The sequence below is a fragment of the Lactuca virosa genome, chromosome 1 (assembly GCF_052849685.1).
Source record: "Lactuca virosa cultivar CGN04683 chromosome 1, Lactuca_virosa_CGN04683_v6, whole genome shotgun sequence".
In the NCBI taxonomy this organism is placed as follows: domain Eukaryota; kingdom Viridiplantae; phylum Streptophyta; class Magnoliopsida; order Asterales; family Asteraceae; genus Lactuca; species Lactuca virosa.
Window position 1 is genome coordinate 297,080,445 of NC_136426.1, and position 22,927 is coordinate 297,103,371.

The window sequence follows — 22,927 nt, forward strand, 5'->3', positions numbered from 1 at the left end:
GGTATTTTGATATTGCCATATTTATACATATTTTTAGGCAATATTTAAGTACATTTTTATATATATTTTGGTCATTTGCATAGAATAATGGTACTTATAAGGTTAAATTATATTTTGCAGCCAAAAAGAAGACATTTTGAAGAAAAGGGACTAAAAGCGTTAAAGGATGGAACTTTGGAGGTTGAAGGCTTGAAAGACAAGAAAAACACCCAAAAAAAGACGTACTCACGACGTGAACACTTTATGGTTCACGACGTGAGTGGAAAGAGTTAGAAGATAAGCGTCCGGGTGAAGGAATCCTTGACGATCACGATTACCTCGAGTTCACGACGTGAATTCTAAATTATCACGACGTGAACGGTGATTTTCCAGAAAGTATATATATCCTTCTCCATTACGATTGGGGGAAACTTTTGGCTGAAGGAAGAGGTTCCAGGAGGCGATTTACAGCAGAAGCAAGTTCTTGGAAAAGGGTTTTCAACACCAAATAGAGTAAAAGTTCATAATTCGTTTACTTGTTTGATGCTTATAGACATGTTTTCTTATTTGAGTTGTGTTTATATGTTAGTTGCTACTATGAGCAGCTGAATCTAGCTACTCTTATCTAGCTAGATGAAGCTTCAAACTTATGAATAGCATAATTTTATATGGATTTATTTAGTTGGTGAATTGCTCGTGTTTGCTTTATTGTTACCTAGCATGCTTATGTTGTTGCTTTAAGTTGCTTAAATTCGTGTTATGTGTAGCTTAGTGACCATTAACTGCATGAACTTGATAAACTAGTAATTTAGTGAACATTGAATTGCTAGAGCTAGGATCGACCAAAATCTTAGTTAGTAATTGAAGTAATTAACTTTGCTGTGCTAGAGAACATAGATTATGATCATAATTGTGTTTACATGATAAATCTTACATAGCATATTCATAACATAATTGATTCTGTGTTTAATTGTGTGTGACCATACATAGCTTTACACGAATTAATTAACTATTGGTAAATTTAGACCTAAATTACTAATATAATAACAACCAACTTAATCATCCATAATCATTAGCTAGCCATAAGGACGAAGTGGATTCGAACTAGATAAGAGTGTCTTTTAATTATTGATTGAATTTGAGTTAAGTTAGTCTGATCTTGCAAAATCAGATAAAAAACCCTTTTTAGCTTGTTAATAAATAGATTAATTTAGTAGTGAATAGATTAATTAATAACACCGTTCCCTGTGATCGACACCCGACTTACCTAAGCTATACTGTAATCTGACTAGGTACACTGTCTATAAGTGCATAGTTAGTCTAAGTTTGTTAGGTTATAAATATTAATATTAGTGGGTACTTCCATGCACATCAACCATATTGCGCAGATCTTGTTTGAGTCCAACCGTTCTAGGGTTGAGTCTTTTACTCGAAGGATTATCTGATCTCTGTTGCATGTGGCTATATTCATAAGGTAGCTAGTTTACATTAATGAGAATCCTTCAGCAGCTGAGGACTGGGTGGGTTCGGGAACCTAGGAAAGCCTAGGATATACTGAAGTGGGTTAGTAGTATGGTTTAGTGAGTACTGGCATAATGGTTTGAAGAAGTCACTTAGAGGATTCAGGAGGATTGCTGAGGAAAGTATGGATGGGTGTGGAAGGTAGTATTGGGACCGTACTACTGAAAGCACATGATCCATACTCGAATCAGTGAGAGTCTTGGGAAATCTAAGAAGCTTATGGGAAGGAGAATTCTTATTTCTGCTCTAATCGTGGGGATAGCTGCCTTGCCAGATGAAGATAAGCACACATGGGGAAGGACCAGAGTTTGGTCCCGACTCCGGTGGTGAGCCAGTTAGTGGAAGGACTGCCAATGATTTAAGTTCATGTAACATTCCGTTTAAATTAATTAAAATAAATAATAAACCCGGAGCCCCAAGATGTAAATTTATCAGTTCTATTATTTTATAACGGCCCTAAAACCAATAATATTTAGCGGAGAGTGGTTTCGGGGAGCCGAATGATACATTTTAGACTTTTGGGGGTCAAATTGTAATTTAAGGACGTATTTTGTAAAGATTTTGGAAGCTAGGGGCCTTTTGGCAACATAAGGACTTCATTTGATAATAATTTATAGAGGGAGGGGTTGTTGGGTAAATTTAGGATTTAATTTGTAATGAATTTTAAGGCTGAGGGCTGAAAGGGTAAAATATGGGATCTGATCCGAAATGATTTTCACATAGAGGGACCATTTATGCGATTATAGGGTAAAGTTCATTGGAGGGTGACGGGATATATAACTCGTCCATAAGCCTAACCCTAGCCTCGTTATTCAGCCGCCACTATCCCCGGATCTTCTACTTCCGTTCGTCAACCTCCAGCCGCACCACCTTCCTTCTCGTTTCCGATCAAGCAAGAGTGCCAAACGCCACTGTTCTAGGCCGCTGCCTTTGCCGTCGAGGTTGGATGTCGCTCACCGCCGCCATCGGTTGAAGCCTGCAACCTTGCTCCACTGTTACATCGACCATCGCTGCTCCTGCCGCCGACGACAACAAGGACCACCGGGAAGAGAAGCTTTGTGGGTTTCTGCCGCCGTACTCTCCTTCCTTTGTTCCGTTGTCTCACGTCGCCGTCGTTCCAAGCGGCGGACCATTTTATTCTGGCTAGCGTATGCCACCGAGAGTGAGTTGTTGCGTGATGTATGATTCTTGTAGGTGTGTGTAGCGGCTGCAAGCTCTCTATCTTTCTCTTCTACATGCTTTTAGTAGGCCACAGTTCCGATCGCTACCATCTGCCACCAATGGTTGTCGCCATTTTGACGCGCCTGCCGCCATTCCTTCAACTTTCCGACGTCGCTTCCGTGTCTTAACATCACCGGCCACCGTGGAGGTGGCTGTGATTTTGTGTGGGTGTGTGATTCCTCTTGTAATGTGTCACTTTGTATAGTGTGTGTGTTAGTCCGTGTATCGGGTGTCTTGTTTTGCCGGAGTTCACAGAAGAGCCACCGCCACCACTCGCTACCGCCGGTCACTACAAGGAGGCTATGTGTGATTTTTATTTTTGATGTGTTATTTTGGGTTAAGCATTGTAAAATGTAATTAGATATTGGAATAATGAACAGAAACTCAAAAACCACCACTGTGAGGTGTGGCTGCCGCCTCCTGCCGCCACCGGCTGCCGTGTCGGGTGGCGGTGTGCCTCGTTTGTATTGTGACTCGTTTGGGATGTTTGGACAAAGGGACTAAAACCCTAATGGGCCTAATAAACCCTAGTTGGCTCAATGAAACACTAATGGACCCAATGAAGCCCTAGTTGCCCTAAAATCCCAAACATGTGACTAATGGGCCTAGTGAAACCCTAATGGGCCTAATGAACCTTAATTGATCAAAAGACCTAGCTATTGGGCCAATTGGGCTAAGATGGGGTTGGAAACCCTAACTAGGGTTTAGAAAACCCTAATATTGGACTTATGGGCTTTGAACTTATCGGGACCCATATTTGGGCCTTTGGAATTAGACAATGTATTAAGCCTAATTACACCATAGGATTTATCTAGTAGAGAGGTGGACTTAATGGATTAAGTCCTTAATGGGTTAAGTGAGAAACACTTAACCCTAATTATCATTTTACGTGAAACCCTAATTTCACTTGGGCTGTGAGTTGGGCCTTTCTATTAGGCTTTGGTGATTGGGATATTGATGCGCCATCCAAGAACAATTATATGGACTATAATAGTTTAATGGGCTTTAGAGTAAGGCCAATGTGAAGGTTTGGGCTCAATTTGGAAAATTGGGCCATAGATGGGCCATAATTGGGCCTTTATGATTATGAGATATTGTGCCATTAAGAATGCCAAATCCTTCGACTGGACTAAATGGTTGGGCCTTTGAATGAGACCATGTAAAGTTTTGGGCCCAATTTGGAAAATTGGGCCATATGTTGGGCTTTGGCCTATTACTTGGCTTTTGGGCCTTTGGAGTGTGATTTGGACCTTGGGCTTGGTACCCAATTATTAATTGGGTATTATTTGATGTTGACAGTTCGGGAATCTGTCGACCAGCATCTGGAGTTTTATTCGCGGGACTTCAGCAGTGTCAGGTGAGTCTTCTCACCATACCAATGGGTCTAAGGCAACAAGGCCGACCCATTTTGTAGAGATGTGTGGTAGACTTATCGTGTAGAGTTATGTGGTACACTAGTTGATGTAGTGATATGTGGTATGCTAGTCGATTATATGCTATATGATATGATATGCTATTTGTTATGTGATATTTGCATGAAAGACCATAGGGGAGCCCATGACACTTAGATGTAAGACCATGTGAGGGAGCCCATGGCTGTCCGGTAGGGAAAGACCATGGGGGAGCCCATGGCCCTTTGATGTAAGACCATGTGAGGGGAGCGCATGGTTATCCGGCAGGGAAAAACCATGGGGGAGCCCATGACAATTAGGTGTAAGACCATGTGGGGGAGCCCATGGCATCCTTATGCAGGGATACGTGGTAGAGATAGATTTTGTAGCTAATACGTTATGTGGTAGAGATAGCTTTTGTAGCTAACATGATATGTGGTAGAGATAGCTTTTGTTGCTAATGTGTTATGTGGTAGAGATAGCTTTTATAGCTAATATGATATGTGGTATGCGGTAGAGATAGCTTTTAAAGCTAGTATGTTATGTGTTATGTGGATTGTGTGTGGGGTACGCTTTGGGGGACTCACTAAGCTTTGTGCTTACAGTTTACAGTTTTGGTTTCAGGTTTCATCGATTTGGAAATGAAGGGCTCGGATTGATCGCAGTGCACACACCTATGATTTCCGCAATGATTGATTTTGGGATGAACTCAGATATATGTTTTACTTAATGACGACTTGAGGCGTTTGAAATAAATGGTATCAATGTTTTAGCTATATTAAAAAAAATTACCTTTGATTTTTGGGTCGTTACAAGTTGGTATCAAAGCCTTGGTTTGAGGGATTCAGACATGCTTTCGGGTGTGTCTGAACTGAAACTGAGGATCTGTAAAGTTTTCAAAGGAAAAATGTTTTAAGTAAAGAATTTATAAGACAAGAAAGGGTGTGGTGCATGCAATCAGCCGAGCTCAAGTAAGTTTCCCCAGAACACCCACATATGTTATCTGTTATGACTTGGTTTATGAATCTGTGAATCACATGCTAGCTAGGGCTAGGGGAGATGCCTGTATATGTTTTATGAGCTGGTAGACTTACATGTTAGTGTTGAGTAGTCCACAATAGATTAGCCTGATATGTGATGCTTGTAGCCTTGGGAATATTTGATGCCATGCTAGAATGAGAATGATTATTGGTATTAGTAACTGCTATGTGTATGCTTATAAAATTATATACGGTTAGGATCTTATAGCCTTAGAATCATTGATTTGGCCTTATTTCCTGTTCCTTGTTTGGTTGTGGTCCTAGGGTAGAGTCGATTATTCAACAGTCTATTAGATCCTGTTTTGTGTATAATTTGCATGCATAAGGCAACCGACAGTGAGGATGGATGGATGTGGATAGCGCGAGTTGTGATATGTGGGCGGAATGTTCTATGGCAGTTCTTTGGATCAGAGTGCTACTGCACGAATGCTGCTTGCTTTGTGCTTTGTGGAACTCTTGAGTGATGGGAGTCAGCCACGAAGTGGATATGACGATATCCATGAGGTGGATGGCTGGCATCTTGGGGAGTTCTTCAGCAGCTGATGACAGGGTGAGGTTGGGGACCTAGGAAAGCCTAGGATATGCTCCAGTGAGTTAGTGGGGCCGTTAAGTGAGGTTGGGAGCCTAGGGGAGCCTACTAGGTGCTTTGGTGGATATTGTGTTGCTGTTTGGCGGATATTTCGTGCATCAGTGGGATAGGTGACTTTGAGGATTTGGGAGGATTGTTGAGGAAAGTATGGATAGGTGTGGAAGTTAGTATGAGCCCGTACTACTGAAAGCACAGGATCCATACTCGAACCAGTGAGAGTCTTGGAGAATCGAAGAAGCTGATAGGAAGGGGAAATCTTGGTTATGTTTGATAGTGGGGATAACTGCTTTGCCAGATGAGGATGAGCACACATGAGGGAGGACCAGGGTTTGGTCCCGGCTCCGGTGGTGAGCCAGATAGCAGAAGGATTGTCAGGATTTTGAGATCGTAGTGGATCTCTCGTATCGGACAGCACAGATTGATTGTGCGTTCTATTGTACTTTCGGGATTGGAGACTATGTCTTGGGGATGGTTAGTAGCCCGGTATAAAGCAGAGGTTGCTCCAACTATTGCAGTTCAGTCGTTGACGATGGAGCTGGTGAGTGTGCCAGGGTGCTAGACCCTGAATGATATAATTTCTAGAGCTCGAGAGCAGAGATTGATTTGGAGCACACTGGGAAGAGTGGATCAGATCAGGTACATACATTGGACGGTCCCGGAAAGGGACCCAAGGGTTCGAGTCAGTTGTGAGAGGCCAGCAGGGCCAGGTTTAGTGTGGTACTTGCAGGAAACTGCACGAGGGAGTTTTTGTTTCGAGGGTTTTAGTAAGTGTATCTCTGGGTGTGTTGCCCTGTTTGTGTTGGACTATACATTCAAACATTTTTCATATGCCATTTGCATACCGTGAGTTACGGGGTGGTTAGTGAAAAGTTGTTTCCCTCTTTGCTGGTTTGGAGCGTTCAATGTTATCTGGGTCTAGGGTCGAGATCGGTTCAGGGACATGATGCGGAAGGCCTACGGATAGGATTGGTGACTCGGCCATTATGCTCGAGTCGGCTTTTGGAAGCGCCAGGGGAAGTGGTTTACTGTTGAGGCTTTGGTCTAGACATTGGTTATTCGAACTTCAAAACATAGGTGGGGTATCATTTTAAGGCGTCTGAGATTATGAGTCTCGCTGGGATTCGGGAAGTGTTTGTCTGATCTTTTGGAGATGTGTGGTCCTTGGGGATTTAGGCCCGCAATAGAGCACTCGCACGGACAAGAAACAGGTTGTCAGCAGTTGGTTATTAAAGAGTAAGAAGGATCGGGAATCCTTCAAATCTCATGTATGGCGAAGACTTAGTCGAATCTAAGTGGGGGAGAACCGCGCAAGTATTCAGGACATGGACATGTATGAGACCGGGATGGGCTTCTCGTCCCCATCGAGGGAAAATGGCAACCCAAGTGGTTATCTGGTTTGAGGGTTGTGCGAGTTTGGGGTTCGGTAAGACTCCCTAGCATGTGAATCACGTTTTCTTGGGCCTTAATAGCAGAATCTGGGGAGGCCGGTTGGGACTCCAGTTATGAATTGAATTCCGTTCGGGTGTTCGGTCGAGTGTGTGATCAACTCTGTATGTGTTTCAAATTGATAGATTAGGGGTAAGGTATTGGGCTACAGTTGTGTTAGGATGAAAGTTTCGTAAGACTACGGGGGAGCCGTAGCATTCAATAATGGTCAGTTGGTATGGAAGTGTTGTAAGACTACGGAGGAGCCGTAGCATTCACTAATGGTTAGTCAGGACGAAAGTGTTGTAAGACTACAGGGGAGCCGTAGCATTCACTGATGGTCAGTTGGTATGGAAGTGTTGTAAGACTACGAGGGAGCCGTAACATTCACTCAAGGTTAGCAGGGTGAAAGTGTTGTGAGACTACAGGGGATCCGTAGCATTCACTAGTAGTCAGATAGTGTGGAAAGTGTTGTAAGACTACGGGGGGAGCCGTAGCATTCACAACGGACAGATAGTGTAGGAGATACAGACAGACTGCAGGGTAGCTGTGACATTCACGAATTCGTTCGGATGACTTAGGCCAGGGTGGGCCAGTTTGCAAGGTTGTGAGTAGGTCACAACATAATTGGAATCATGAAACGGTAGGTTGAAGGAGACTGAGTATGATGTAAGACTACAGGTATTCTGGTAGCATTCACCTTTTCGCGTCGGATTCAGTGGCGACAGGTTGTCAGCCTATCTTGATCGAATGGATCAAATGGATTGAAGGAGCCATGAGTGGCTGTATAGACAATGCAATTATTGTCGTACGAGGTATCCTTCAAAGGCCGCATGGGACTGCTGAGTGTGTTTTGGCTCAACAATCGGTTAGATGTCCGTTCTTTCGAGGGATTATCTGAGCTTCGGTTAGATATAAGTATACTGCAGGGAAATTTTGTGTGTGACTCTATTTTCTAGTGGGAACCTCAGGTTATCAGAAGTTGTGTAGCCATTTGGGAGATAAGTGCAATGAATTCAACAATGATTCAGTGCGGGCGATCTGTCAGGCAGAGAGACCCTCTCGAGACTGCGGAATTTGGACGGAATAGATGTGATCTTGTTGTAGTAAATTCGTTCATCTAAGGATTCTAGAACCTTGCGAAGGTTGCTTACAGTTACCCTGGGAAGGCTAGGGTGTGCCAAGGATTGGGACCATGTCGCCCAAGTTGTCGGGCGTGTAAGGGATGGTAAGGAATAATTTCGAGGAAGAAATCTAATTTAAGTGGGGGAGAGTTGTAATATTCCGTTTAAATTAATTAAAATAAATACTAAACCCGGAGCCCCAAGATGTAAATTTATAAGTTATATTATTTTATAACGGCCCTAAAACCAATAATATTTAGCGGAGAGTGGTTTCGGGGAGCCGAATGATACATTTTAGACTTTCGGGGGTCAAAGTGTAATTTAAGGACGTATTTTGTAAAGATTTTGGAAGCTAGGGGCCTTTTGGCAACATAAGGACTTCATTTGATAATAATTTATAGAGGGAGGGGTTGTTGGGTAAATTTAGGATTTAATTTGTAATGAATTTTAAGGCGGAGAGCTGAAAGGGTAAAATATGGGATCTGATCTGAAATGATTTTCACATAGAGGGACCATTTATTCGATTATGGGGTAAAGTTCATTGGAGGGTGACAGGAAATATAACCCGTCCATAACCCTGACCCTAGCCTCGTTATTCAGCCGCCACTATCCCCGGATCTTCTACTGCCGTTCGTCAACCTCTAGCCGCACCACCTTCCTTCTCGTTTCCGATCAAGCAAGACCGCCAAACGCCACTGTTCTAGGCTGCTGCCTTTGCTGTCGAGGTTGGATGTCGCTCAGCGCCGACATCGGTTGAAGCCTGCAACCTTGCTCCACTGTTACATCGACCACCGCTACTCCTGCTGCCGACGACAACAAGGACCACCGGGAAGCGAAGCTTTGTGGGTTGCTGCCGCTGTACTCTCCTTACTCTGTTCCGTTGTCTCGCGTCGCCGCCGTTCCAAGTGGCAGACCATTTTATTCCAGATAGTGTATGCCACCGAGAGTGAGTGGCTGCGTGATGTATGCTTCTTGTGGGTGTGTGTAGCAGCTGCAAGCTCTCTCTCTCTCTTTCTCTTCTTCATGCTTTCTGGAGGTCACAGTTCCGATCGCTACCATCTGCCACCGTTGGATGTCTCAATTTCGACGTGCCTTCCGCCATTCCTTCAAATTTCCGACGTCGCTACCGTGTCTTGACACCACCGGCCACATTGGAGGTGGCTGTGAGTTTGTGTGGGTGTGTGATTCCGCTTGTAATGTGTGACTTCGTATAGTGTGTGTGTGTGTGTTAGTCCGTGTATCGGATGTCTTGTTTTGCCGGAGTTCACAGAAGAGCCACCGCCACTTGCCACCGCCGGTCACCTCAAGGTGGCTGTGTGTGCTTTTTATTTTTTATGTGTTATTTTGGGTTAAGCATTGTAAAATGCAATTAGATATTGGAATAATGAAAAGAAACATAAAAACCACCACCGTGAGGTGGTGGCTGCCGCCTCCTGCCGCCACCGGCCGCCGTGTCGGGTGGCGGTGTGCCTCGTTTGTATTGTGACTCGTTTGGGATGTTTGGACAAAGGGACTAAAACCCTAATGGGCCTAATAAACCCTAGTTGGCTCAATGAAACACTAATGGACCCAATGAAGCCCTAGTTGCCCTAAAATCCCAAACATGTGACTAATGGGCCTAGTGAAACCCTAATGGGCCTAATGAACCTTAATTGATCAAAAGACCTAGCTATTGGGCCAATTGGGCTAAGATGGGGTTGGAAACCCTAACTAGGGTTTAGAAAAACCTAATATTGGATTTATGGGCTTTGGACTTATCGGGACCCACATTTAGGCCTTTGGAATTGGACTATGTATTAAGCCCAATCACACCATAGGATTTATCTAGTAGAGAGGTGGACTTAATGGATTAAGTCGTTAATGGGTTAAGTAAGAAACAGTTAACCCTAATTGTCATTTTATGTGAAACCCTAATTTCACTTGGGCTGTGAGTTGGGCCTTTCTATTGGGCTTTGGTGATTGGGATATTGATGGGCCATCCAAGAACAAGTATATGGACTATAATAGTTTAATGGGCTTTAGGGTAAGGCCCATGTGAAGGTTTGGGCCCAATTTGGAAAATTGGGCCATAATTGGGCCTTTATGATTATGAGATATTGGGCCATTATGAAAGCCAAATCTTTGGACTGGACTAAATGGTTGTGCCTTTGAATGAGACCATGTAAAGGTTTGGGCCCAATTTGGAAAATTGGGTCATATGTTGGGCTTTGGCCCATTACTTGGCTTTTGGGCCTTTGGAGTGTGATTTGGACCTTGGGCTTGGTACCCAATTATTAATTGGGTATTATTTGATGTTGACAGTTCGGGAATCTGTCGACCAGCAGCTGGAGTTTTATTCGCGGGACTTCAGCAGTGTCAAGTGAGTCTTCTCACCATACCAATGGGTCTAAGGCACCAAGGCCGGCCCATTTTGTAGAGATGCGTGGTATTCTTATTGTGTAGAGTTATGTGGTACACTAGTTGATGTAGTGATATGTGGTATGCTAGTCGATTAGATGCTATATGTTATGCTATGCAATTTGTTATGTGATATTTAAATGAAAGACCATGGGGGGAGCCCATGACACTTAGATGTAAGACCATGTGGGGGAGCCCATGGCTGTCCGGCAGGGAAAGACCATGGGGGAGCCCACGACACTTAGGTGTAAGACCATGTGGGGGAGCCCATGGCATCCTTATGCAGGGATACATGGTAGAGATAGCTTTTGTAGCTAATATGTTATGCGGTAGAGATAGCTTTTGTAGCTAACATGATATGTGGTACATATAGCTTTTGTAGCTAATGTGTTATGTGGTACAGATAGCTTTTACAGCTAATATGATATGTGGTATGCGGTAGAGATAGCTTTTAAAGCTAATATGTTATGTGTTATGTGGATTATGTGTGGGGTATGCTCTGGGGGACGCACTAAGCTTTGTGCTTACAGTTTACAGTTTTGGTTTCAGGTTTCATCGATTTGGAAATGAAGGGCTCGGGTTGATCGCAGTGCACACACCTATGATTTCCGCAATGATTGATTTTGGGATGAACTCTGATATATGTTTTACTTAATGATGACTTGAGGTGTTTGAAATAAATGGTATCAATGTTTTAGCTATATTAAAAAAAATTACCCTTGATTTTTGGGTCGTTACAGTTCGTGTTGGATTAAGGAGATGGAAAGTGTTTTCCACACTAGTCCTAGTGGAAGGACTGCCAAGGATTTAAGTTCGTGTTGGATTAAGGAGATGGAAAGTGTTTTCCGCACTAGTACCTACCCCTTACGAGCTGAGGTTCGGTTCGCCTTGGATCTCTTGTACGGGCGGCAAGAATTGATTGTGCGATCTAATATGCTTTCGGGATTGGAGACTATGTATTAGGGGTAGTTTGTAGCTCGGTTTAGGGCAGAGGTTGCTTCAGCTACTGCAGTTCAGCCGTAGACGATTAAGCTAGTGAGTGTGTCAGGTTGCGAGACCCTGAATGATATGATTTCTAGAGCACGAGAGCGGGAGACTGATTTGGAGCACTCAGGAATAGGATCCAGATTCTAGCTCCGAATCAGGAGCAGGACATGTGCCAATCGATGTGCGATCGCGGAAGTTCATCTCATCGGAGATTACTCGCAGAGTTTTGGAATGGACCTCGTTGGTCTTTCGTCTAGCCAAGGAAGGGATTTTGGGAGCTCTCGATAGTCGTCGCAGGTCCTTTCGGTCCAGAATTGTCGTGGGGCAGTTAGGGGCTCATCTGGAGCCCAAAGCCTGTGGATCCCTAGAATCCTTCAGGAAGGAATATCCTACGGTTAGTTCCTGTCATCAAGAATCAAAATGGAGTTTTGCACCATGTCCTCAGGATGGTCGAGGTATCTCAGGAGGAGGTGGTAAAGATTCCTTCAGATGTTTGCAGGTGTGTTATCTTCTGCTACTTCAAGGTGGATGTTGGGAAATGGTATCACTTTGGAATGTTGATTGGGTTTGACTAAGTAAGATGTCAGTTCGGTTCTCTGTTATTGCCTGGGTTATCAAGGACTGTTATATGCCATTTTGCATGCCGAGGAGTCTCTGATGAATTTTCAAATGGATGTATCTTGTGGAATGGGTTCCGTATGTACCGTTATCATTCCGGATCTTTGTCGGGATCCGTTCAGGAGTATTATTTCAGTACTAGAAAAACAGCCTTTTACGACGCGCAATGTGTGTCGTAAAACGCTCAGACTACGCGCAAATGCGTGTCAAGGAAGGCCCTGTCGTAACGAGAGACGACACGCTTTTGCGCGTCATCTATAGACGACGCGCCTTTATGACGCACATTTATAACAGGCATTTACGAAGCACATTTACGACGCACAATGCGTATCAAGGAAGCCCCTGTCATAAAGGAAGACGACACACATTTGCGTGTCTTAACCTTACGACCCCCGTTTAGGACACACATTGCATATCATTAAAGCCCCTGTCATAAATGAATATGACATGCACTTGCGTGTCATAAACTTCAGCAACCATTTACGATATACATTTACGAAGCGTCTTTACGATACTTATTTACGCACAATACAAAAATATGGAAACAAATATATACCAAAACAATCAATTTCATACAATAACATCATGTCAAAAAATTGCAATACATTAGTATTAAGGGGATCTAATTATACATTGTTATTAAGAGGTTTTCCCTAACTATATAACCTAATACTACATTGCTGTTAAGGAACACCTTGTTTCTACTTCTTATTGTTATGCTTCTGTTTCGACATGATACCTGTTTTCATCATCAACACATTTGTATTCAGAAAGGCTTGAAGTAAAAGGGTAAAATGGTAAACACAAAGATAAAACTTACCATCTAAGATGGCTGGTAGCACTTGCTGTAAGTAGTTTTGGAACTGAACACCCAATGATCTTGGCAGATACAAAGAAATAAGTTGAAGAAACAGCTCACCTTGAAAAGGGTCAAATAAGCATCACGTACAGGTGCCCTTTGATGTGCGCAGTTGCGTATGATGTCAGGAAGAAAGATTAACTGTGTATCAATCTTGAGTAATTAACAAGATAGAAAAGCAATAACATATATGCAAGTCATTCAAGTAAACATCTTCATTTATTCAAACAAATATATGATTAGTTGATTACTAATTACGAGAAACCTACAAAGATTAAATGTGTATCAATCTTGATTAATTAACAAGATAGAAAAGCAATAACATATATGCAAGTCATTCCAGTAAAGAAAATAAAACCTCACCGTTCGGTTGATAATGTTCCTTGAAGCTCATCAAATATAGATCCCCCTTATGCAGATTCTTCAGCTAATAGCTAAAAAGAAAAAAATATATACATACACATACTCAAATTAAGTAATAATAAACAAAAACAAGTTTTAATTAAATTATAGTTTGTTAACTTACTTCTTCAACAGAACGAGCATTTAAAGAAGCCATGGCCGAAATATCTTCTAAACTTCCATTAGAACTTGCCTTATGTAACCTTACAATGTTTTCCAAGGTTTCAATATGAGATATATACAAATTCTTTGATGCATAAACTTTTTTCTTTAGCTCGGCCATGGCCTAAATCATAAAATCATATAAACAATCAAAAAGATAAACAAAACAAAAAACAAGTAACTTAATTTGATGAAAGTTGACCCTGATCATTAATGCTGATGAAAGTGTGATAGAATTTTTCAATGCATTGAAGTTGTTCATTTTGTTGAGATACAGAAGCAACCACCATGTTGGAAAGAGAACCAACGTCTTGTGCCAACTTACACTCAAATTTATTTATAACTGATCTATTACCCGCATTTAGTTTATCTTCTCTTGCTACATAAATTTGAGTAGATAGTTATAAATTGAAATAAACTAGGGAAGGATCCCGCGTTGCGGGAGTTAGAGTTAGAAATTGTTTCCAGAAATACATAATAGTTAAAAAAAATAAACATGTAGCTTTAATCTATCTACCTGATCACAAAATCAGATGAAATTTGAACTCTAATACATTAATGCCAACATATTTATTAGCTTGAGAGCAAAAGAGTGTTCATATTTCATACACTCTTCAACACTTCAGATATATCCGTTTGGAAGAATGATTTATAACACAATAGAACAAACCAACCAAATTTATTGCAAAATACATAAAATAATAAGATATGCCTCCTTTAAACCAAAAGAAAACATACTTAAAAGAATTTAAAAGTTACGGTTTACTTCAGAAAACTATTGACCGGTTTCATGTTGACTTTTTATCCTCGGTTAAAATGGAATTACCTAGTGAAACTCGATAAAGAGTGTATTGTTCACAGAATATCTCTAAATTGATAGAGCATCTATTCATTCTGATCCAACTGCAGTTACTACTTGTCTCCATATTTGTGTTGAAGTGCACTGAATATTCAAATTATCAACATCTCTGAAACATTCGGCAGAATAAACCTGTTAAACAAACATTCAGGGCTTTGAATCTTAAATAGATTGATTCTAAATAGTAAATACCAACGAACATTCATCTTATTTTTGTATCACAATATTCCTTTTTTATTCCTTTCATCTTATTTTTGTATTATAGCATTGTACTTTTCCTTTTTTTTTTCTTCCTATAACATTCCTAACGATCTCCTTCATGATCTCTCTCCAACTCCTAGAAACAATAGCATAACCAACAACATTGTTCCAGGAAGAGAAAAGTTTCTTTTGTATAATACAAAAGGAAAAGTACAATGCTATAATACAAAAGGAAAAGTACAATGCAAGTTATTTTCATTTCTTTGTATATATGGATTACATTGTTATATTAAAATTAAACTTCAAAAGTACAATGCTAGAACCAAATGGCAATGTATTTGTTTAATTAGCAAAGTGCAAGAAATAGCAACATACTTTTAATTATTTCTTTATTAAAACATCATACTTTAATTTCTTTCTATGATATTATTGTATTCCGAAAAATTCTACCCAATTATATGAAAAATCATAAATTCAATTTTTTTTCTTCTTAAAGCAAAATAACTTTGAATTATTTATTTGATTCTAGCATTGTACTTTTCAAGTTTAATTTTAATACAACAATGTAGTCCATATATACAAAGAAATGAAAATAACTTGCTATAATCACATCTAGAAACAAACAAAATTTTTATAATTCAATAAAGCAGAAATTACAACTTACATGCAGGAGCAACAACTATTGATGGCTACACGAAATCCATCAATGATTCCTTCTTTTTTTGCTACTATTTTTGATGTGTGAAGAAGATGCCCTAATATGTCTTCATGTCGTGCTTCAACCTTGATGATAGGAAAAAGAAAATTAATAAAATGGCTATCTTCCCCTTACTTTTACATTTATTATCGATTTTATTATTCTTGTTGATTCCATTTTTTTATTATTGTAATGTAAGCAAATGGAAAGTTTTAATCACAAAGTACCCGTATTTTTTTATATTTTGTAAGCAAAAGGTTTCAGTTGCTTACATTATCATACTGATTTTCTTAAAACAATTGTATTTTGTAAAAGAACAAATAATTAGTTATCAATTTATGACATTATAGAAACATATATATGGGGTTAACAGTTTAAAATTCAAAGCAAACATCTCATGACCTAAAAGCATGACAAAAAAGACTTTTTAGGGATGAGAAAGGTTTTTAAATTCAGGAACCAGAACCTTAAGTGTACAATCAGCAAAACACAGGGGAAAAAAGTGTAATTTACCTTTCCAATCTCTGTTAAACCATCTCTGATTTGTCATTGATAGAGCCAAATGGGTTCAAAGCAGTTGAATTGTTATGGGTAAAACTGATTCTTTTGGTATACTTGGAAACTGGAATGACTAAACATTAGGGTATAAATATTTTTTCTGCAATCAAACATAGAGCATGGATCGAAGGAACCCACCCTAATGCTTTTCATTCCTATCAAATTCTATATGCTGGAAACCATCTTCAAGTACTAATTTTCGTAATTTAATCTTACATACAAAAAATTTACCATATTAACCCCCGTTTAATTTGTACATTGTAGGAGCTACCTGTTGCTTTTGTTACATTTAGGTCACGTTGGGATGCTGCCCTTGCTTCCCAAACACAACAACATCCAAATCCATGAACATGGGAGGGAATGTTCATCCATAACTAAATAGATGGAAATCCATGGATAGCAGCCTAATATATAAATGGTAACAAAAACACATTAAAATTAAAATAGTATAATTCCTTCCAGCAATTTCTCATTGTAAAGATAGATAGCAGAATAATAGAACAAAAAATGACAAATTTACCCTTTATAAAATTAAATATCACTTATACATCAATTGCAAGAGAACCTAGGTAAAAAAATGTTATCTGCCAATAGTATAAGTGAAAATACATTGCTGTAAAGGAAATAAACCATAGCATCATGCTATAATTTATTGATTTATCAAAATAAAATGAAAAGTATACCTTGACAAATAACACAACAGCCTCATCATATGAATTTTTTCATTATTTTCTTCTAAGCTAGTGGTCTCATTTACCCCCCTGTAAAAAAAATTCAAACATAAATAAAGTAAAGTGGTATTTCTTTAACATAAACACCACAGTTTATTAAATCACTGACCAGTAATCCCAAAAAAGGAACTATTAAGATATGCCATAAGGACATTTTGCACTTAATTATCAAACGGCTTAAACTCTCCTTATTCATTATCTGTGTTGCAATCCAACGGATGATGTAACATCCCGTTTATTGAGTAAATGAGTAGAAAAAGATTTATAAATGAATAATAATCCTAGAATAAATAATATTTAGCTGGGTGTTGGTGTTGGGGAGCTAATTGATATAATTTTTGGAGTTTAGGGTTAAAAGAGTAAGTTATGGATTTAAATTGAGAAGGGTTTCAGAAGTCAGGGTGTGTATGGTAAGTTTTGGACCTGATTTGAAAGGAGTCTATAGAATCAGGGGTTAAAGGGTAACTTTTGGAATTGCATAGAAAATAAATTAGTGGGGAGGGACCAAAAGTGTTTAATTTGCATCATACTTTGGGAGGAACACGAGTTAATCCCGTATACTTGTTTTCCTTTTGTTCGGATGGGATTAGGAACCCTAGCGCTACACTATTGCATATCGGCCGCCACCATGCCTTTGAAGCACCTTCAGCCGTCGCTAGTGAGTCCTTAGCCGCCACCCATCGCCTCCATCGCTATTCCAATTAGGCGATGTGCCGCCTGCTGCCACCATTGTGCGCCGCCTCATACTGCTGCCGAGAACGGGACATGAAGCCGGAGGGAAACCGCTGAGGGTCGTGATGCACGACGTGTACATCGTGCGTGAGCCGGGAGCCATCGTAATTGCTCAGTAAGTCCAACCGCAATCTGTTTCCTCTTCCTTTCACCATTTGTTGCGTATATGGCGTTTTGACCGCCGACGGTGGTCGCTGGTGGCCAAGGGTCGCCGCTGCTATGCCATTAATTGTTGTCTGCCACCTGTGACATGGATTTGGTTATGTCTGTGTGCTCAAATCGCATCTGTGAGCGTGTTTATGGGTTTGCACAGTTAAAAATCAAAGAGACCGCCACCACCACCACTTCAAGGTGGTGACTGCCACTCATTTCGTTTTTCTGCCACCATTGGCCGCCACCAGTCACCGTGGGTGGTGGCTGTGGGTGTGTGTATTCTATATGGGAGGTCATTTATGCACTTTTTGGACAGGAACCATCAACACCACCATTAGAAATGGTGGCTGCCACCAGCCTGCCGCCATGAGCCACCATGACCACCACTACCCGGGGTGGTAATGGGTGGTGCTTGGCATAGTGAACCCTAATTGGCCCAAATGCTTGATCTGGGCTTGATGGATGGCTATTGGGCTAAAAACCCTAATTTTTGGGCTTGTTGGATTGGGCCTATTGGGACCCGCATTTGGACCAGTGACTGAAGATATAACTCATGACAATTCTACTATATGATGTCTTAGTGGAATGATGGGCTTAATGGGCTAAGTCCTTAATGGGTTAAGTGAGAAACACTTAACCCTAATCGTCATTTTATGTGAAAACCCTAATTTTTCTTGGGCCTTGTGTTGGGCTTTCCTAATGGGGTTATTTGTGGGTTTGACTTAGTGATAGAAGCCAGAGTGTAGCAACAGCATGTATAGGATCTGTTCGCCATTCGAGGTGAGTCTTCTCACTATACTTATCTGTGTTGTAATTTGTGTGTGACCGGAGAGTCTTATTCTTGTTGATGAACAGAGGGTCTTATTTGCACTATCGACCGGAGGGTCTTAGTATATTATTGACCAGAGGGTCTCAGTACATATAGACCGGAGGGTCTTAGTACACTATCGACCGGAGGGTCTTATTTGTTTATTATGTGTTATGTGTTATCGTGCATATTGTCTTTGTGACTTATGCTGTTATGGTAATATGTGTATATATTGATCTTATGTGTTTATTTGAGTACTGCGATGTCCTGCATTATGTCTATGTGAATTATGTTGTGTATTTATTATGAGCTTATAGAGTTGGGACCGGAGGGTCCACAGAGTTAGGACCGGAGGGTCCACAGAGTTAGGACCGGAGGGTCCATTAGAGTTGTGGGACTGGAGGGTCCCACTGAGGCACATTGACCGGAGGGTCTTACAGAGTTATAGCCTCGAGTGGCTAATGTGTATTTGTGGTATTTTGGGGAACTCACTAAGCTTTGTGCTTACCGTGTTATGTGTTATGTGTTTCAGGTACTTCTCAGGATCACGGGAAGGCGCCGGCTTGATTGTACACACGAGATAAAGAGTTACTTTTTTAGGATCCTGGATTATTAATTAAACAATTATGGAACCGTGTTTTGTTCAATTGATAATTGGGATTTTTGTGAACTGAATTATGAGAATTTTTGTAATTTAAAAATGAAAAAATTTGTTCAAAAATTTACGGTGTTACAAGTTGGTATCAGAGCCTTGGTTTGAGGGATTCGGGTACACCTTCGGGTATATCTGGACTCACACTGAGGATTTGAGAAAAATTTTCAAAAGAAATGATTTTTCTAAATCGAGCAAGAGTTTCTAATAGAAAAACGAGAAGAGCAGTGTGTACAATCAGCCAGAGCCCGAACTGTGATTTCCTAAAATATCCTTACTTATTGTGTTATGAGCTATTATTGAGATATTATTGATGCATGCCAGAGATAGGCTAGGTATTTCATATTTTAGGACTAGAGTGCCTGATTTGTGATGCCTTAGCCTAGGAGTTGTTGCTATTTGTGATTTGCTTTTGAGTATGTACAGAGTAAGAGTAACCAGCGGGAATCCTTTTTAGAGAAGGATTTGAGTAGGGGAGTAATCTAGGAGAGATACTTAGATTAGCATTTGAGGAGTCTACTGGGAGGGTGGACAGATGCCGCATGGGGCGAAGTTGATGGAGTTCGGTGATGTCCTTCGAGTATGAGCAGAGAAAGTGGGATAATAACCTAGAGTGGTTTTACATGCTAGTAGAGATTATTTGATGCCCGAATGCTGCTTGCTTTGTGCTTTGTGGGACTCTCGATGATGGGAGTCAGTTACTAAGTGAATATGACGATATCCAGGAGGTAAATGACTGGCATCATTAGGAGTTCTTCAGCAGCTGATGGCGGAGAAGTGTGAGGACTTAGGAAGAGCCTAGGGAGTGATCATGGTCAGATTAGTGCGCTGACAGGGTAGAACATTTCCCTGGGGAGCGAGCACGCGTATCGAGATTGGTGATCGAGAAGGTTGAGTAGCTACTTAGGAACTTTGGGATGGTTCGTGTGGAAGTATGGGTAGATGTGGCAGGTAGTATGGACCCGTACTACTGAAAGCATGGAACCCATACTAGATGCAGGGAGCATTCCGGAGGTTCTAAGTAGCAGATTGAGAGGTGATCACATGGTTCGAGTACCATGATTCAGAGCAGATTGAGAGGTGATCACATGGTTCGAGTACCATGATTTAGAGCAGATTGAGAGGTGATCACATGGTTCGAGTACCATGATTCAGAGCAGATTGAGAGGTGATCACATGGTTCGAGTACCATGATTCGTGGCAGTTAGTGTTTATGGTTTTACCAGTTATCCCGTTGTGTTTGAGTAGTCTGAGATCAGATATGGGAGGTTGTGGGGCCAGAGGGCCATACCGACTGATTATAATGGGGTATGCTCGGGGTGGGCAAATCTGAGTTTAGATCTCGAGGGTTTTAACTGGTGAGGTGCCAGTTGGAGTCACAAGACTCAAATAAGGGTGGAGATGATGCACCGTGGAGGGTTGCAGTTTGAGTTGAGTGGTCGGGCGATATCCTGTATTGCCAAGTTTCTATTTGAGGATTATTTATCCCTTTTTCCCATTTTGAGAGGATGGGTGCGTGAGTTTCTGATGTCGGAGAATAAAAGAAGACCCTGTGAGGTACCAGAGAGTTGCGATATCGACACTAAGAGTAATTTTGTTGTAAGTGAGCATTGGGTTACATTCTTATGACGGGAAGAAGTTATCAGTGGGGAATGTGACAACGAGGGTTCGAGTATGCCTTGTTTGAGTTTGGTACTTCATATATCAACAATTGTTTCAGGGAAACGAGAGGAGTATATCGAGTTGTCGACCTTCGTGGCTATGCAATAGATCGACTGTGGGAGTGAGGTCTCCCGTGCTATGTCGAATCTTGTAGTGGGGTGATGATTGAGGATTCTGAGAATGAAGTATGTGATAGTCCAGTATCTCCAGGGAAGGAGATCGTTCTATTCTAGGACCGTCGGATTAAGTGTATGTGCAACCAGACGAGGTTTTGGGTGACTAGAGGCAGTCACATGGGGAGGAATCCGGAAAGTCGTCGAGTGTTGTGTGGTACGTTCCCTGGGTTGGGAATGATACATCTAGAGAGCCAGTCTACAGTGAAGTTGATTGGGTGTGACATTAGACGATAGCTCGAACCCTAAGTGGGGGAGAATGGGGTATTTTGTTGGGCGAATCATCAATTTGTTCAATTTGTGAGTAGAGTATTTCGAGGATATGAGTTGTGTGAGAAGAAGATCAATGGTCGTAGCAAGACATTATGAGATTCTATGATGATGTATCGAGGCATCCGAGTATGATGTCGTGAATGGAAGATCAGAGGTTGAGACAAGCGAGCGTGAGATTTGACGATGGCGTATCGGGGTATCCGAGTCTGATGCCCTAAGTTGTTGGGTTACTTTGATACTCGAGTTTATGATATGATAAGTGGAGTATCGGATAGCTATTGTTCCAGTGGGAACCCATCAACTATTTGTCATCGGACGGGGATTGTCAAAGAATGTGAATTGTATCGAGAGAAAGTGCGTTGTTGCTTCAATGGGCGTCAGGAGTAGTGATGCTCAGTCTGGGTGGGTGAGTGCACCTGTCCATGATGGATCGCGGAGCATGAGTTCAATGAGCGCAATATGGTGATGGCTTAATAATGAGATTATGTGGTGGTAAGAGAGTGGAATAATCTAGGTGGGAGTAATCACTTTGTTATATCAGGGAAAAACCATGGGGAGAGCCCATGGCGAGTGAGTGAGTGATGTAAGCCTGCGGGGAGCCGTAGCATTCACGAGTGAACGAGTAAGTGATGTAAGCCTGCGGGGATCCGTAGCATTCACGAGTGAGTGAGTAAGTGATGTAAGCCTACGGGGAGCCGTAGCATTCACAAGTAAGTGAGTAAGTGATGTAAGCCTGCGAGGAGTTCTAGCATTCACGAGTCAGTGTGAGAGTATTGTAAGACTACGGGAACCCGTAGTATTCCCTGGTTAGAGCATGACACAGAGGAGTTCTTAGGCTTAAGTAGCCTTGACGACAGAGTCTTGGGGGACTTGGTGGCTGGACCAGGAGCGAGACTGGGGTCTCCATGATGGTCGGGATCCGTTATATCTTGAATTGGAGGGAGTTTATCACGAATCGAAGGGAAGTGGAGAAGTAATGTACGCGTAGATTCGTGGATCACGGGGTATGAGTCGAGTATCAGATTGGATATCGGTGGTTCCAATGTTGCTGTTGAACCAGACTCTTGAGTTTAACTGGGCCCTAGTTGTGTAAAGGATAGACGAGTTGAGATTTTAGATTCCTGATGGATTTCATGTTGAGTGGTTGTGGTTGGCATCTGATGTTGTGGACCTGGGAGGGTCAGTTCGTCTGGGTTGAGTAGGACCGCAACACGCATCGAGTTAGTGAGTGTTAGACGACAGAGGTCAGGAATGTCATGTGACTTCAGAGCGGTTGTAATAGTTGCTTGGAGTTAAGCGAACTTAGTAGTTGCACGTGCCATATGGTTGGTTGAGAAAACTCTGTTGGATTGAATGACTGGGGTTATGCTCGAGCTTGGGGCTAGGTCATTCAAGTTGTAAGGCATGTAGGGGATGATGAGGAAAGATTTCGAGGGCCAACTCTAATTTAAGTGGGGGAGAGTTGTAACATCCCGTTTATTGAGTAAATGAGTAGAAAAAGATTTATAAATGAATAATAATCCTAGAATAAATAATATTTACCAGGGTGTTGGTGTTGGGGAGCTAATTGATATAATTTTTGGAGTTTAGGGTTAAAAGAGTAAGTTATGGATTTAAATTGAGAAGGGTTTCAGAAGTCAGGGTGTGTATGGTAAGTTTTGGACCTGATTTGAAAGGAGTCTATAGAATCAGGGGTTAAAGGGTAACTTTTGG